Source organism: Panthera onca, chromosome D3 (assembly GCF_046562875.1).
Source record: "Panthera onca isolate mPanOnc1 chromosome D3, mPanOnc1 haplotype 2, whole genome shotgun sequence".
NCBI classification, from domain to species: Eukaryota; Metazoa; Chordata; class Mammalia; order Carnivora; family Felidae; genus Panthera; species Panthera onca.
This window is the reverse complement of record NC_138350.1, coordinates 73,078,124-73,097,645: the sequence shown is the minus strand read 5'-3', so window position 1 is coordinate 73,097,645 and position 19,522 is coordinate 73,078,124.

Genomic DNA, 19,522 nt, shown 5'->3' with positions numbered 1-19,522 from the left:
AAGCTCTTCCAATCCATCTCTGCCATCTCATTCTTCAGGATAACTTCAGGATAACTTCTTCGGTTAAATATGGATGCACTTCTTCCTTCTCAGGCACTTGGGTGATTTCTGACCCTTTTAGGACGTATTTGTAGCTTTAACAGGCTTTCAAGATTTTATCTTGCTCAGTAGTTACTTGAACCTTGCTTTTCCCTATTACCTATTGAATGGTGTCAGTGCTTTAGTAGGATTCAGGCTTTGCGAACAAAAACAATCTGGTTGAAACTCCACCTCTGATACTTGCTAGTGTTGTAAACTTTAGTAGTTTAACCTTTTAAACTCCAATTTTCTCAAATGTAAAGTAAATAAAATGAATACCTGTTTCATAGAACTCTTATGAGAATTAATTAAGATGTGTGATGTATGCGTAGTATGTTAATAGATCCAGGTATAGATAAGATCCTAGTGAATGCATACTGTCATCACTTTAGTAAAATTATCAAAGATAGGAATTTTCTTCATTGCTATGTCCTCTGAGACTTAAATATTCGTTGGAGAAGTGGTTAGTAACAATATTCAGCATTCCTTGTGTAGAACGAGTGGTAATTATAAGATCATGTGGTTTGAAAACGGCAGGGCTAGAATCTGAATCCAGGTCGTCTGACTCCAGGCTTCCTGGAGGTAGTCCCTTCTCTCTCCTCCAGACCATGCAGACACCTGAAAAGTGTACACAGATAACTCCAAGGACTCTCAAGAGTTTCGTCTCTGCTGATGCTTGGAATGGACAAGTCGTCTATGAGATCTCAGGAATGATTCTAACCTCTGACAGACTCCAAACACTGGGATCTCCCACTTGATCTTCACCCAGCTTTTCGCCTTTGGGGAACTGGGAGGTGGTGCTGGGCATCCCCAGAGCAGGGCTATACTTTCCACAACACAATGGAACTAGTACATGGTGCCCTGCATTGCTGCACATCACCATTTCTGCCCTGGCCTTGACTCTACACACACACACACACACACACACACACACACACACACTTATTCACATAGTGGGCTCCTCCCTCTGTGACATTTCATGGCCTCCATTCCTGGCTGACTCTGTAGGGAGCTAGGGTAGAGGAGTGGGGACGGAGGGTTTCTGAGGGACGGAGAAATCTTAAGAGAGCTTACCAGCCGCATAAGTCACCTATACAAAATTTGTTGGCGACAGTACATGAGGCATGCCTGTAGCCTGAATTTGCAAAAACCTACCAGAATTCCTACAGACACTTGAGTATCGCATCTTCCTCTGAGTATTTTCTATCTTCACAGAGAGAAACCAAGGCAGTTGCTGATGTCCTCATTTTGCTGTGGGCCCAAACTGCTTTGAAATTCCGTGTGGCCAGGCACAAAGTTTTAAAAACCAAATGGGGCAAGATGCATTTTAGAGTTGGTTTCTCAACTTTAGAAGAATGATTTGAGACCACTGGAGGTTAACTTTGGGAAATAAGATGGGAAATCAGGCTGGATAGCAATATTTAAAATTAAAAATAACCAATGAGAACAAAACCATGCCATTTTCCTGTGATGCTCAAAAGATTTCTTTGAGGGCAGTTTTCAAAGATAAGTTAGAAAAATATGTTTCTGGCAATGACAACACCACAGGAATAAACGTGTGTCTAATTTACTAAAGTGCCTAATTTGAAAGGGGTCAAACAAAACTGAATATACAAAATCTGAAGTTTGTTAAAAAATTGAAAGCTTGGGGCGCCTGGGTGGCGCAGTCGGTTAAGCGTCCGACTTCAGCCAGGTCACGATCTCGCGGTCCGTGAGTTCGAGCCCCGCGTCAGGCTCTGGGCTGATGGCTCGGAGCCTGGAGCCTGTTTCTGATTCTGTGTCTCCCTCTCTCTCTCTGCCCCTCCCCCGTTCATGCTCTGTCTCTCTCTGTCCCAAAAATAAAAAATAAAAAAAATAAAAAAAAAAAAAAATTGAAAGCTTTTTTAAAGCTGTGTTTCATTTTCTTTAACCCTTCGCTTTTTCAAATCAGTGGATGACTCTCTTCTCTGAGCTAAGCCTAATTTGGGGATTTTTGAAAATAATTAGCAAAGCAAAAATGTCACACCAGGAGATGGAGATCAGAGAGCTTTCCTACTCTGCTGTAAGTGTCTATCTCTAGAGGGCTAAACACCACTTAGGTACTATCCAAACTCGTTCAAGTCTCTGGCTTAAAATAATCTTTTCCCCAAAATCCAAGCAATTTGATGGGAATGGGGAGGTAAGACATAAAGCAAACTGCTTTAATTTTTTTTTTAATGTTTATTTATTTTTGAGAGAGAGAGAGTGTGTGTGTGTGTATACGTGTGTGTGTGAGTGAGAGAGGGCAGAGAAAGAGGGAGACACATAATCCAAAGCAGGCTCCAGGCTCCGAGCTGTCCACATAGAGCCTGATATGGGGCTCGAACTCACGAACCATGAGACAGTGACCTGAGCCAAAGTTGGACGCTTAACCGACTGGGCCACCCAGGCGCCCCCAAAGCAAGCTTCTTTAGATAAAGGTGTTTTTCTGACCCTTTTTATTACCTCCCTAAAGCAGAAATGATTGACTTTTGTGAAAGCCAGAAACCCATTACATTATATAACATAAGGTCAACAGGCCCTTCTACAACCCAAAGTAAATGAGCATAATGTTGGATAAGAAATACTTCTAAAGGACCTTTGCAATCATCACGCACTTTGTTTGTTACAACATCCAATATTTGTCTTTGGGAAAACTGTCGAATTTTTTTAGTGTCACTTTCTACAATACTACAGTTTGTTGATTAGGTTTGATTTCTGTAAGAGAGGAAAACATCATTAGTTGTACAATGAGTGGGTTTCAAGCCTAGAGAGGGAAATCTGACCAGATTTCAGTGCTTCTCAAACTTTACTGTGCACAGAAGTCGTCTGAGGGTCTTGTTGAAATGGAGCTTTCAGCTCAGTTGGTTTGGCCAGAGTCTAAGGTTTTAATTTCTAACAAGATCACACAAGATGCTGATGCTGCTGGTCTGAGGGCCGTGCTTTGAGTGGCAAAAATCTCTGGATATATTTCTTTCTGCAGAGTCCTTATTAAAAAGAAATAAAGATTAAGAGACGCAACTTCCCAATTACAACCTAAGCACATGCTCGCCTTGATTCATGATGTTGTGAAGAGTCAAGTTCTGGAAGTCATTAGAGAACTCTGCAGCAGTGTGTGCCTTCCCCTGTGTACACAGGGTGTGATCAACGAGTGGTGGGTTGGACCCGGTGTGGTCTGATTGGTGACCACGATGGGGAGCGAGTCTTTGTAGTTATTTCAGGTGGGGGTGTATTCACTTTTTAAAATAATAAGGATCAGAGCATGTGGTGTTGAGAATCCTAACATTCAGGGGCATCTGGTACCTTCGGGTGAGCACATAAATCTTCAACTGGAGAAAGAAAAGGGACTTTTGAGTTTCATTAAGAAATTTGTTAAAAGCAAGAATCCTGCCAGATATTTTGCTTTGATGTTACTTCTTCAACAAAAAGTAGGGACTTACGCAGATGAAGATCAAGGTGGAAACAAAAGCAACACAAAACATGAAAACAAAGAACTCTCCCTAGGGACGCCACCAGGATTTTCTGTTTGCTGTTAACACTTATTCTGAAACACTCTGTGTTTGAGTGTGATATGTAAGGCCTAGACCTTAGTGCCTAAATGTGTTCTTTTCATATCAGGTGTATTAATGTAACTAATCTTTGATCATTATCACAAGAATGGTAGATACAGGCTACTATAGCTAAATACTCTGGAAACCCAGATGGTAAGAAAATGTGCTGTTCATACTCTGCTATATAGAGTCAGATCAGAGTGATGGTTTGAGTGTGTTTAGAGAAAAGCAAAGTCATGTACCAATTTGTAATAAGATTAAGGATTTAAAAAATTCTTTTTAATATTTATTTACTTTTGAGAGAGAGAGAGAGAGAGAGAGAGAGAGAGAGAGTAAGCGGGTGACGGACAGAGAGAAGGAGACACAGAATCCGAAGCAGGCTCCAGGCTCCAAGCCGTCAGCACAGAGCCCGACACGGGGCCGAACCCACGAACCGTGAGATCATGATGTGAGTGAAGTCGAGCACTTAACAGATTGACCCACCCAGGCGCCCCAAGAATAAAGACTTTTTAGTCAATGTGGAACTGAAAGTTATTGCAAATTTCTACTTACACATACGTTTTAAAGATGTTCACATTTACAAAGAACTTGAGTCGCGTTCTGCACATTCTTTGAAGGATGGATCCAATCTCTTATAAACCTCATAGATGAGCCGATTTCTGTTTTGTTGGAACCCCAGTCCTACATGTATTTTGAGAACACGAGTCCCATTTTTCTTTGTATTTGGGAAATGTTAACAGAAAGTATGCTTGTCACAAGGATTCACAATGCACTCTAATCAAGTAAAGGCTCTGAGACATCTCATGATGTAAGGACTCCTATTTAACCTTATTTCTTACCCTGGTAAATTATTAACATCCTATACAACATGATACTTCTTTTGAAAAAGGAGATCCGGATAACCTTTTATATATCAGTGGTGATTTTTGTGTTATAAAATACCTATGACTTCTGTTTTGTTTGACTCTGGCCATGTTACATTAATTGTATAAAGATTGCAGACAATTTTAGTAAAATGGAAAGGCTATTAGAAAATTCTATGCAATTCCAAATTAATGCCAAATTTATAATACAGTGGTAATTTCCAATGTCTGGTATATGGTTACAAAACTGATCTCTTGTGGATATCACATTTGCTTCTTTAGATAGGAACCCCTAAGATGAAGTTTTAGAGTGAAGAGTCAGGAGCCTAATACAATCCTTCCTATAAAGATGCAATAGATACCCTTTTATGGGCTGCTTGAAAAAATGTCTATAGAGTAGCAATTACTATATGCCTTGAATTATACCAGGTGCTTTGGAAATCATAAAGGGCAAATTTTCTAGTCTTTGAGAATGGGCAACATAATTGAAGAGGCAAGACGAGCCTCCTTTGAAAAGTTAAATAAAAATGAAAACCATACATATGTATTTTGTTTTGCTTTTGTTTTTGTTTTTTTTTAAGTGAAGTGTAATTGATATACAGTGTTATATCAGTCTCAGGCCATATATATTTAATGCCACATGCACAGTACAGATATGTTGGACAGTGAATAGAGCAGAAGGAGGTTGCATGCTCCTGGAGGTGAGACATTTTATGTCTCATTCCTTTGCTCACCCTCAGAACCTACCACAGAGTTCTGTTGAGCTGCATTGGATTATATTGGTTGGCCTGAGTAGTCAACGCATTATGAAGCACTGGGAGGATGGACAGTAGTCTCATCTGCTAGCTATGTGGGCTCAAAAGTCTTTCCTTTATTTAGGTTATACAAGTGGCCTCATGGCAAAGGAATTGACACAAAGGCAAGTAAAAAAGTCAGAAGAAATCATATGAGAGGATCTCCAAGCTCAGCCTTCTGAGGCCACAGCATTCAACAGACAAGCTCATCCTGCAGAAGACTTGGGACACTCTTATGAAGGGTGCCTTACCTCCTGTTATATGGAAATAATTCCCAATGGCAACAGGAGGTAGTGCCCAGTAAATAATTCCCCTTTGTGAAGACTGGTAGAAAAACTCACACATGGCTCTTTTTCCCCTCTTCCTCAAATAAATAGTATGCACAAATCCATTTCCGGAATTGTCGGTCTTGTCAACCTTAAAAGGTACTCTGCGTCCCATAGTGTAGGGCTTACAGCCCTCACACATTCACCACAGATGTACCTGTCTTGATGGATGTTTTTCATTTTCTCTGACTGGTAACAGGAACCTCTTTCCTTTGTTTCTGTAAATTTAAAAAAAATTTTTTTTTTTATTTTTACGTTCACTATGCTTGTTTCTGCAACTTGGGACTAATTCCAGAAGGAATCTACTGACAGGGAGAGTAAGAGAGAATATGAAGAATCATTTGAGCCCAAGTCAACAACATCTAGTCACCTGATGTCTATAAACTGATTAAAATAGTCTGTTACTCGAGGAAAAATTGGTTTCTGCCAACCTTCTTTTGCCCCTTATCCTCATGCAGGTGTTCAAATCCCATCATATCCATGTATCCATTGTGATGCCTTGACTATGTTTGCTCAACTCTTGGAAGGTTAATGGATTGCAGAGAAGAATCTGATGAATGGGTGATGTGGAATGAAAGAGAGTAGAGAGTATCAGATTTGATGGGATTGCTGTGACGGAAGGGATTTAGGGGAACATGGTGCTTCCCGTTTGGGTTCCATTGACTCCTAGCCTCTGGAAACCTCACTATGCCTATGATGGGCTGTGGGCCCTTTGTCAAGCCACTTAATCTCTCTGTGCTTCTCATTCGTGATGGTGAACTTGGAAGGAAGCTGTTTACTACTCTGTAACAGGCTTTGAGATCCCTGCATGCAGTAAATTACTTGATATTAACAATAATTGCCTACGTATTTTTCCAAACCATTTACATGAAGGATCTTTGCAATATGAGGTTAAGCGATAACATGTTAATAGCCAATCAATGTTGAACAGTATACTTTGCCTGCTCGAAGCAAATACATTCCTCTTGATATTTTTTTGTTTTCTGACTCAGGCTTACAGCTGTCTTGGCATTAGGAAACTAAAATCTTCTTAATACAAACTTTTCTCTACATTTACATTGTGCCACAGTGCTTTGGAAACCATGCATGTACCTCCCTGAAAAGTGATGGACTTTCCTGCATAAGTTGTGTTTGCTTGTGTTGAGACACTATTGAAATTTTTGTGAACAAAGAAAGCTCTGTGCTGACATATAGCTTAAAGGAATGGCATTAAGCATGAGAAAATTTACAGGACTCTACCAAAATGAAAGGTGGTATGAACTAAATTTCAACCAAGAACAACATAAACAAACGTAACCCGTATAGGATATATAAACCAGAGGGGCAGCAGAGAGTGACTACGAATGAAAGTGACCTCATCCTGTCTTCTGAACTGTGTTGAAGGACACATGGTGGATGAAAGTGAGGTAGAGTCTGCTGGAAAGGTACTCTTTTGGCAAAATTTACAATTTCTCCCTTTTGGCCAATAAATTAGACAATCCAAGGGCTTTATTATAAAACTATCAAGTGCAAAATCCTGAGGCATAAAAGAAGCACAAATTATAGCCTTTTACCTGAAGAAGCTTACAATTTAGTTGATGAAATAAGACAATCACTCCAAACGGACCCCCTACTTAAGTTCTCCTATGTGTTGTGAATCAGTGGAGTTCGCAAAGACGTGCATCTTAAATAAACTGCAGACTCAGCTGGAAGAGTCTACTCAAAGCCTGAGTTTCCAGGAGGTGGAATATTATCCTCAGGAGTTCAGAGACTTTGTCTGGTTCATCACTGTCACCCAAGTATCCGGAAGAGTTCCTGCCATGTAACAGATAATAAGTAAATATTTGTTGAACAAATGGATTAATGAATAAAAGTAAAAGGGAATGGTATGAGTAGAGCAAAATGAATTGGTGTCTGTGTTCAGATGACAAGGACTTCCTTTTTCATTAGCTGGAATAGGCTGGGCTATCACAACGGAAAACTTAACAGCAAAGAAAACCTACAGGGATTTTTTTGTTGTTTCACAAAGTCCAGGGCTGTCCAGTGCCAGCAAGGACCCAGGTCATTCCACATTTCTGTTTGCCATCCTGAGTATGTAATCTTTGTCACTAATGTCATCTCATGGTCACAGGATGACCTCGCAGGTATAAATATCACATCTGTGGTTTGGGTAGGGAAAAGGGGGATAGGACAATGGAATGAGGGGGAAAGACGGAACTACAAAGGACTTTTTCTCTTTGATGGAGGCTTTGTCTTTTATTTTTCTCAGTTTCTCTTTCTTTAAGCATGCTCGCAAGCCATTTTCTGGTCCAGAACCATGTTAGAAGGCTATGTCTAACTGCAAGAAAGGCGGAGAGCAAATTTTTAGGTTGCTAATCGCCAGAGCACAGGAAGATATGACAGAAAGAGATTGAGAAAGAAGAATGAGTGAGCCATCTATAGTGCCTACAACACCGCTTCTATGTGACTCACTCATGTCCACAGTATTGGAAGCTTAGAAGCCGCGTGGGAGCCACATGGGAGTCTATATCTTGAACTACCACTAGGTGATGTAGAACTGGTTAACTGCCCCAAACTTCCTAGGGTTCTAGAGTCAGAGGGAGTAAAGTGAGTTTCTGAGGGTTGCTACAACTGCAACATTTATGAGGGCTGCCCAGCTGCTGCCTGGTGACTCTGAAAACGACCAGAAATCTGGCCTCTGTGCAGAGGGTACACTGTGCAGCTATAGAAAGGGTGAAAAATCTAAATGACCCATAAAGCTGTTTAAAAATTTATAATCATTGCAATTCAAACGTGATATAGTCTTTGGTTTATGTAACCTATTTAATAATTTTCTTAAATCCCTCCATGTCTATCAAGAGAAAAAATTTAACTTTATATCTGCAATTAACTGTGTCTTGGCATCTTTAGGATCAGACCATCATTATTAGATAGTTTGGCCTCTTGAGTAAATGCTTGGTCATTAGATTTCTACACCCTTTCCATAGTCATGTAGTGTCTGTAGATGTTCACAGATCTATATAGGTGACCATCTGGTCTGCACCTTGGACTGGTTTCTATTTGGGTACCCTACTTTCATCTGGTCTCTTGAAGCATCATGATGGCACCCATTGTTCTAGCTTCTGATTCCTGCCTTTTCTCCCAATTGCCAGATCCTTGCACACAAAAGCTTCTTGTCCTGACCCAGACTCATGTTGGCCTACTATCTTTATAAGTCCTTGTAAGTCTTGATAACAGGCACAGGGAACTTTCCGGGCCTCTCTCAAGCAGGTTTAATTCTTAGTTCACTAGGGGCCAAGAACATTCCTCAGACTTATCTATCAAACTACTTTCTTTGGCCACTATGTGAAATCCTTCAAACCTAATTTGAAGATCTCTTCCAAAGATCCCTGCTTTCAGGATTCCAGTCAGCCTACCTATTATTTTCCCTTCTCCAGTACCCTAAGTCATTTGATCACACCCACCACATCACTCCCACCTCTGCCTTACAGTAGAACTTCACTCTTTAGGTCAACAGGCCTCCTTCGGAGCTCGGGGAATACAAAAACAATCATCTACTTAAGCCAAGACTACATTTCAAGACTATTTTCTTTTTAAAAATAATTTAAGTTAAGTAAAATTAACATACAATGTTATATTAGTTCCAGGCATACAATATAGCGATTCAACAATTCTATACATTACTCAGTGCTCATCATGAAAAGTGTACTCTTAATCCCTATCACCTATTTCACCCTCAAAACTATTTTTTAATGGAGACTCAGAAAAACCACACTTTGAATGTCAAAAGCTGACTTTTCCTTAAGTTGTTATTATTTTTTTAAGTACCCAGCACAGAGCCCAATACAGGGCTTGAACTCGTGACCCTGAGATCAACCGACTGGGCCACCAAGGTGCCCCCTTATTTTTATTGAAATATAACTGACATCCAGTTAAGAACACCCATCATATATATATATATATATATATATATATATATATATATATATATATATCAGTTCAGTGATGAATGAACTTGATTTGTATTTCCAAGAGTGCAAGGAAAGACCCTAGGAGTGAAGGTAGGAAACTTCTGAGGAGTCTGGGAAAAGATAGACCTGTTATCCAGTAATTTTCTATGAAACTAATAAACTTGGGAAATCCACTTAATATATGGGCTAGACGTGTTGTCTTAGACGTGGTCTTTATGGCACCCTCTTGGGTCTGAATCCCTCAACTATCTCCTGCTTGGCTTCCACAGCCTCAGGCTGGTCAAAGTCCCCTCACATCCAGGTCTGGATCCTATCTTTTACAATTTCTCTTTAACTGAAAATTCTTAATCCATAAACAAGCAGTTAGGCTAAATTGATTTACATTAAGGTACAAATGAAACTGCTTGGGGTTACTTACATGTTCAAAGATTGCTGGTCACTAAGTATTAAATCTAATTTGCAGAAAGATTATGAGAGATAGTTTGGGGCCTGGGCCTTCTCACAAATTACCCATGGCTGTTCCAAGCCACACAGCTTCCCACTGTGTGAATATTTCTCTGTGTTCCTCTTAATTTTATTGTCCACCTGGGAGCAAATGGGAAGTTGGCTTTGTAACTTTTTTCTTATACCTCTTTTTCATTCTTGTGGGCATCCCTGCAAATGAGTCATTTCATGAGTAAAGTGTGTGAACCTCAAATAACTAAAATGGTGAATTCATACTCATGAATACTTCAAAGCCACCCAAAGTTATTGTAATCATAACCACTCAATATCACAAAGGCTAACAGTATGGACTTTAATGGATCCATGTTTCCGTTCAACCCTGTAACTCCCACACCCACTTTTGGCTTTTACCATTTTTTGAGTACTTAATTTGAGCCAGACACTATGTCATGAACTTTTACATCTGTGGCATGTTTTTCCCAGAATTCCATAACCAGTAAGAGTAAATGTTCTTCTAGAATCTGAATCACAATAAACCCTTACCCTATTTGATAGCTCGAGAGCTAGTCTTTTACTCAGTATTTCTGGAAGCTCCCAGGGAATACTGAAAACCCTTCCTCCATGTCCATTAATCCATTTTTCTCCACAATCTTACAATCTTGGCTACTCGCTGGTTTCTGGCCCCATCTCTAATCTTACACTGAACCCCTGCTCATGAGCCAGCTTGTCAGCTCAATGGATTTGAAGGCTGGCTTCTCTATTTCACCTCACCCCACGTGTGGGCCTCATCCCCCTCAAAAGTAGTAGCAGAGATTACATTTTTATAAACATTTAAGAATTAAGAAAAGAGTCACAACCACTATTAGATCTTGTACAGATCTATCGTGGAAGGAGCCTGAAGAGTACTCATCTATCCTTCTCATAGTCTATGCCCAACAGGAGGGCTCACAGAGATGTTTATCCTTACAGTAATCTAGGGACAATTAGCAAGAGGTATAATGGATTGTTGGTGAAGATGACCATCACTGATCCTTCGCATTCCTCTATGTCCATGTACTTCTCCAATCAAGAGCTAGACTGTTTTCATTCTCCTTAAACCTGGGTTGGTCTTGTAACTTGCTTTGAATAATAGAATGTAGCAGAAGTGACAATTCTCTAGTTCTGGACTGAGAACCTAAAAGGTCCTACAGTGTTCATCTTTGTCTCTTGTAAGCCCTTACCGTATAGAGAGTTCAGGTAGCTTTTTGGAGAAAAGGTCATGAAGGGAAAGAGAGAGATTAGGTGTTCTTAATGTCAGATGGCTAGTCAATGGTGGATTTGGGATTAGGATTTTGTAGGTCTCTGAGGCTTGTACACTTAATCCCTACTAGCTTTGTGGTAGTGTACAATTATTTAACCCCTTTTAAGACTCAGTTTCCTCTTTTAATGTAATGGGATAGTTATCAACTCAGAGACTGCTCAAAGAATTAACAAAAATAATGTCATAAAATATTCAACCACATACATATGCGTGTGCACGCATGCACGTACACACACACACACACACACACACACATGAAATGTACACAAAACTGAATGGCCACCATATTAACATAATGAAAATCAAAGATTTGCATTGATACCAAAACTAGGTTAGGTAGTCTCTTGGGTGAGCACTATGGTTATTTTATCTTAGTTGCAAAGTGATACAGAATTTCATTGCAGTCAAGATGCATGGCAAAAATTACTTTCTCCAAGATCGACAGTGTACTGTTTGCGGGTCCTCAGAGCTGCCGCAGTGGTCACGTGTGTAGGTAATAAGGTTTGGTTAAATGAAGGTCAAATCGGAACTTCTGGAAATACTGCAGGCCCTCCCTAAGTCCACCCTCATACGCACAGTTTTCTGCATTCGTTAGGATGCATCATGCTGGGACCTCTCCCCTGGGCCAGCTGCACTCCTCAATCCTGGAGTTACACAGGGCACTGTAGATCGAAGCTTTCTGTATAATTCGAGGACAAGCAAAGCCCCCGCTTGGAATTCTACACTTGGGCCCTGCAGGGAAGTTCAACCAGGGCCACAAAATTAAAACAAAAGCCACGTTTCGAAATTCAGTTTATTTTCTAAAAAGGTAGACCGACAGTGTCTTGTATATTGAGATGTGCTAGTGATTTCTTTTTTAAACAAAACACAAACCAGGGGAAAACTGAAAGCTAGGATTTACAACGTTACATATAATTACAGAGTAATGAGGCTGATAGGCCACATGTGGCTCTCATTCTCCATAACTTATACACATAGATGTAACTTTCTGTTGCCAGAAATCTTTCTTGCCTATGCACTGTTTAAATACACAAGGGTTGTAAACTGTCCAAAGAACTAGACATTCAACTTCTTAGCAAGAAAACTCTGGTAGGTAAGTATATTTCTAAACACATGTATGCCATGTTTTATAATTTTTTTCTCGGAAATATTAAAAATAATTATCATTTTAGAAGGTTTAGAAATATAGGAAAGCAAAAAGGGAAAATGAAGAGACCCAAAAGTCTACAATTTTTACATGACCAGTGTTTGGATCTATTATTTTTTTTAGTCTTTCTCTTATAAATTTATTAACACTGTATATTTTAGGAGCAAATATGTTACATGTTTTTAAGAGCCTGGAACAATGAACATAATAAAGTGAACATTTTATCATATTATTTACTGTTCTTCACCAGTTGGATCAATCAACATATAGTCTAAATAAACTGACTTCTATAATTTTTTTTTTTTTTTAATATATGAAATTTACTGTCAAATTGGTTTCCATACAACACCCAGTGCTCATCCCAAAAGGTGCCCTCCTCAATACCCATCACCCACCCTGCCCTCCCTCCCACCCCCCATGAACCCTCAGTTTGTTCTCAGTTTTTAACAGTCTCTTATGCTTTGGCTCTCTCCCACTCTAACCTCTTTTTTTTTTTTTTTTTTTTTTTTTCCTTCCCCTCCCCCATGGGTTTCTGTTATGTTTCTCAGGATCCACCTAAGAGTGAAACCATATGGTATCTGTCTTTCTCTGTATGGCTTATTTCACTTAGCATCACACTCTCCAGTTCCATCCATGTTGCTACAAAAGGCCATATTTCATTTTTTCTCATTGCCACGTAGTATTCCATTGTGTATATAAACCACAATTTCTTTATCCATTCATCAGTTGATGGACATTTAGGCTCTTTCCATAATTTGGCTATTGTTGAGAGTGCTGCTATAAACATTGGGGTACAAGTGCCCCTATGCATCAGCACTCCTGTATCCCTTGGGTAAATTCCTAGCAGTGCTATTGCTGGGTCATAGGGTAGGTCTATTTTTAATTTTCTGAGGAACCTCCACACTGCTTTCCAGAGCAGCTGCACCAATTTGCATTCCCACCAACAGTGCAAGAGGGTTCCTGTTTCTCCACATCCTCTCCAGCATCTATAGTCTCCTGATTTCTTCATTTTGGCCACTCTGACTGGCGTGAGGTGGTATCTGAGTGTGGTTTTGATTTGTATTTCCCTGATAAGGAGCGACGTTGAACATCTTTTCATGTGCCTGTTGGCCATCCGGATGTCTTCTTTAGAGAAGTGTCTATTCATGTTTTCTGCCCATTTCTTCACTGGGTTATTTTAAATAAACTGACTTCTAAACCAAGAAAACAAAATTCATACTTCCATGTGCAGTGTTAAAGAAGATTTACTATTCTTAAATCTACAAGACTAAATATTCCATTTAATTTCATTGAAAAAATAAAAGTTGATGCCTCTTTAATTTTTAGAAAACATTTCTCGGATTACTGGAGATTTAAAGTTTTTTTCATGTGCTGATTGGCCAATTATATATTTTCTTTCACAAACTAACTGGTCCTGTCCTTTCTGTAGTTCTGTGGGGAGGAGAATGGAAGGTTTTATTTGCTTCTTACTGGGTTGGTGGGGTCTAATTCTGTAAAAAAAAAAAATAACAAACCTTTGTCTGTCACTTATTGCAAATATTTTTCTCAGTTTGATGTTTGGCTTTCTTATGGTCATTTTTAGTGGCAGACCTTTAATGTGTTCAAATCTCAGGGACTTGGAAAGAACCACAAATGTGAGTGCATAAGTAAATAAATCTTTCTAATCGGGACATTCCTAAAATAGTTTGGACCTGGGAGTGCCTATGTTTGTGTATACAGGTGGCAGCTCGCTGGGGCTGGCTCAGCCGGGCTCCTGTGTCCTCTAAGGACCGGAGCCTGGTGGCCAGCTTTAAAATGCATTTGTTGCGATCACTTTGAGGAAATGTTCCGGGCAGGTAAGGCGCTCTTTCTGGTGTTCTGATGGATAACTTTGCAAAGGACCCAGTCGGAGAGTGAGTTGCTTAAAATAAAACGGAAGAACACTTTTAAGAGATGGAGCATCTGTGATAAATGCGTTTTTTTGTGTGTCAGCACGAGTGGCGATGCTTGCCTGGGTTGGTTGAACAGCGTTTCTATAGCAGTCGAAAATTCATTTCATTTCATTATCGGAACTGTTCAAGCACCCCGGTTTGGATCAGGAAACAGCTTCTTAAACCTGCAGGAAGCTCATTTACCCCTGCTGAGGCTCCAGCTCCCTTTCTTATGGGAAGGTAGAGGCGGCTGGCTTACAATTCCTGGCAGATATATGTACATATATATTTCCTGGTCATATATACAAATATAATTCATATTGAAGGAATACGAACATTTCTCAGGACCTCCATCTCTAGCAGCCTTAATATTATCCTTTTTCTGTTTGATTTGGGTCTGTTTCGGGGCTACTTTCCCAATCCTCTCATCTGTTAAAAATGCCGCTCTCAGTGCATTGATACGCAGAGAAGTGCTTCTGAGGTGGTTCACAGTGGAACAAAGAGCAGGGCATCAATTCTCTCAACAGCCAGCAATAAGGCAAGTCGAAGTATTTTTCAAACAACAAACACTGATTGAGAAAACTTTTAAAGAATCCCAGATGGCATTTACGGATTCAGAACTAAATTAATGGAGGGGAAAAAAATCCATATAATTTGAAGGCATTACAACGAAAGCCATCAGACTTCTACCTGTTTCCCAACCGCGACACTTCCAGACTCAAAAACCGTAACTGCGAGTGCGTTCCTGGATCCTCTGTGTCAGGGAAGGAGCCAGAAGCCAGTAGGCACCGGGAAGAGGCCAAGGGGTTCTGAGACACAGGGAAGGGACACACTGTTGGGGGTGGGGATATGGTGATTGAGGTGACCCGCAGATTCAGGTGATGCTTGGGGCAGTTTGGTGTGCACAAAGTAGAATGGCAAGAAGTGGGTGACAGCCGAGGAAAGTCAACTAGTGGGTACCAGCATCCCAGAAATTGGAGAAGAGGTGCCACAGAGACATCCAGAAGGGTAGTCTCTGTGTCAAGGTAAGGGAGTTTTGAAAGTAACCCCAGAAGGGACTCAACACGGGCCTCCATCCCTGGGTCACTGGTAGGAATAAGCCACGATCCTCGCCTTGGGATGGGTACTGGGCAGGGTCCTGAAGAATGCACCCAGGCTCACGAAAACGTCTCCCACCAGAGATGGCTCTCAGAGAGCACAGCAGCCCCACGGCTATGCAGAAGGGTCTGCTGGCAGCCCCCTCCATGTGTCTTGGGGTTTGGCTCTTTCTTCACCCTACTAAATACACCTTACTAAATATAGGATTGGTTTCATACCTCTAGGGTGCTACCTCTGCAGGAGAGGAAGAGACCAGTTGGGCTAAGGGCAAATCCAGGTAATAATAATGTGGTCAAGTTGTGCTATTTTTAGGGAGTTAAAATTGAACATTCTAAATAGTATTTTACTAATTTTCAATGTCTGGCAGATTGTGTGTGTTGTTTTTTTTGTTTTTTTGTTTTTTTTTTTTTTTTGAATTGAACTTTCATGTAAGCTGATTAAATATTTCCCATGGAAAAGGCCAAATTGGGAATTTGCAGACAAGGTAAGAAATAGAGGGGTAAGAATTAGAAGCCCAGTGTGTACTGGAAGAATTTTAGCATTAAGATTATTAGTTTAAATTTTTTTTTAAGTTTATTTATATTTTGAAAGAGAGAGAGAGAAACAGAGTGCAAGCTGGGGAGGGGCAGAGAGAGAGGGAGACACAAAATCTAAAGCAGGCTTCAGGCTCTGAGCTGTTAGCACAGAGCTCAATGCAGGGCTCAAACTCACAGACCAGGAGTTCATGAGCTGAGCCGAAGTTGGACGCTTAATCAACCGAGCCACCCAGGTGCCCCAACATTCTTAATTTTAAAGGCTTTGCTATATTGATTTTTCACCCCAGTCCATTTCTTTCCTTCAGGGGCTCTGCCTGTCATGACACTGTGCATACAGTGAGAGCTATATTGATGCATGCTGCTGGACTGGAAACATCTCAGAAAATCAAGGAAACTGGTATTGTGGATAAGCCACTAAACAGGTTCTGGACTGGAAACAGCCGGGCTCTGCTTTGTGCGATAAATGAGTGGGGCTGAGCCAAAGTCAACACCATGGCCAGATGCCCTTGGTTGAGCCCTTGCATAGAAGAGTCATTATGTGAAATGTTTCATGTGAATTGTTTTTTTTTACAAAAGCCCTATGAGATCAGTAGTATTTTGGGGGGATACCCACTTAACTGATGAGGAAACTAAGTCTCAGAGTAAATGAAAACATCCCCAAGACCATAGAAATAAATGGTAGAACTTGCACACAGATTTCTCAGACTTGGAAGCATACAATGCTATCTATAGTAGAATGTCTTCTTGGTCTCATAGTACTTGTCTTATGGAGTATCAGGCAGAGCCTAATTGATTCACTGCTGTACTGAAAACACGGGATCACATATCTTGTCAACACAGGATGTTTTATTTGAATTCCCGACCTTCAACTGGTTCACCCTTCGCCTGTGTGAAATTAGTAAAATGGCGACATTAACATTTCTTTTAATGCTCTTTTTTAAAGAGTACATTTTTAAGCACGGAAATAATGCATTTAAATGTGCTCTACACAATGTGCGTTTGTTTATAATAGGCCAAGAAGATTGCAAATGCAAAAGTACAAATTGTTTTAGGCACAAGCAATTTTTGTACTTATAGTACTTATCACAGCCTAAAATACACATTTTAGCGTATACGTGCTGAGAAATGTGTTTTTAAATGTTGAGTTGTAATATAGACATTTCAAAAAAATTCTCATTAATTGCAAATATGTCCTAGTTATTACCTATTTCTTAAATTAGAACAATATCTACCTCATCTTAATGACCAATATAGAACAATTCACACATATGTAATTTCTGAGTAGGAAGCACGATGGAAAATAAAAGTACAAAATGGTAGGTCTCTTAACTCAAAAGACAAATGCCTTTATTTTATGTATTTGAACAATTGCACTTGTTGTTTGATTTGATAATAAATAAAGGGAGAGATAGGGAGACAGAAAAATAGGAGGTAAAATGGCAGGAAGGAAATAGAAGTAGAATTAATGGAGGGAGTTGGGAGAATAACATTATTTATCCATATGAAAAATAAAAATGAATGATTTTTGGCAGATGTATTTCATCAAGATAAGACTGTGCCTTTTTTACTCATTTATATTAAACTTAAATGCCAGAAAAATGTTATTATTTTGCCTACTCTTATTTATTAAAACCATTTTAAAAAACCTAGTTCCCAGACATCCATCTCTCACATCAAGAAATAAGCTAATTTGCTCTCTTTCTTTCTTTTTTCCCCAAATATGCCAAAAGAAATTAGATAAGTGAATGTAATATAATGTAATTTATTATATATTTTCTTCACAACATAAGAATACCTAAACATATTAGAAAAAACTTTGAATAAAGAAAAATAGAGGAGAAAAGTCAATATTTTCATCACGCGAAGTAAGCAAATCTTACCATTTTAGTGAATTCCCTTCCTTCCAGTCTTTTTTTCTCCCCATACCTACCTATGGGTTTAAACCAACATTTTTGCAAACTGTTACACTATCCAGAGTTCCGTAAATATTTGGAATATCATTATTATTTTCTCCCAGATTGAAAGAAGCAACAAAATGCTTCAGGAACTGTAGCTCATGCATCTTGCTTCGGTTCCAATAGAAATGATGTTTTTAGTCTGAACTGAGTTAATTTCAACCTTGCATCCCTCCCTGCTTTTGATGTATCCAACCATATGTGCGTTGGAGCAGAGCTTCCATCCCGTTTCCCTAGTCTCTCTCCCAAGTGCATTGTAATGATGACGGAACCATGAAAGCAGCATCAATGAAGAAATTGCACAATTCAGAGTGTCAGTGCAGAATAAATCTGATGAACTGAATGTCTCAGTGGGTATCCATTGGTTCCAAAATTAGCACATAATACATGGGTAAGAATTTTCTTCCCTGGAGATAGTAGCCGCTAATATGTCTGTTTGGATTCCATTAGCTTCATTTAAAGTGTAAGTTGCTCTCTGCACTACTTAGTCTTTTACCAGAGATTGATGAGAGAACAGTCCGTGTCATCCAAATGAAGGGCAGTGTCGATCATCCTGTGGGAAGTTCAGGTTCTGCAGGAGCAGCCTTTGCATGTGAATGTGTACTGTGTGCTTTGCTCCCACGTTAAGTTTGTGCTGTGTGGCTGCGTGAATGTGGAGTCCGGAAAACTCAGACACTGAGTTCTGACAGTCACTCAATAGCCTGATTCTTATTCTGTCGTCTCCAGTTGAGGCATGAGAGAAGTTACTCTAAATTTGAGAATGGAGGAGATTTTATGTTAATTATAACCGATGTGGTTTACAGACTTACGCATTATAGACTCCAACAAATTATGCATGCTTGTTCAGAGGTTAGCATTTGGTGCCTCCGTACATGGGTGGCCAAGCCTATGCAGAGGAAATGATAGGAGATTTTGTAGCTTTGGCAACTTTATCCCACAGAGTCAGGAATTTCTTCCTCATGAAAATAGTTCTGCCCTGATGTTTCCTAGGACTTTTTGCTTTGGGAAGGTGCTGTGGCCTTCATCTTCCCAAAGGCTTTGCCACCCAGGGCAGAACATTTTCCAATGTTTATCTCCGGGTAGGCTGGGTGTTATTGTGTATCTGCATATAATTCCCAAGAGGCTGACATCTACTTTCAGCTAATCAGAGGACTAGATTTTGCTGGCTTCTTTAGGCTCGATTTTCTCTGCCTGAGTTGTCTTACAGTTAGTGTCAACATCTTTGATGTGTGCACACATGTACATTTTTTAATAATAGTATGCAACTCTCCTGATTAATTTCTGTATTTTGTTATTGCCTTGAAATACAGACCTGTAAAGCATGAAAATGGCATTACTTGCTTACCTTCGTTGATAATACGAAATTTTATGTTTATTTGCTCTTCCCTTTCCCTTTCCTTTCAGTGGGATCTTTCCTCTTGGCCACAAGTAAGCCAACTACAGTTCATTCTTTGATGTTGTTCTCTTTAGGTGATCACTTGCTTCTACAGCAGTTACTACTACCATTTTGCTTGCTACCAGTGAATCCGGGTAGTTCTGAGACAGTCTCTTCCTGTAGCAGGAAGTATTGCAC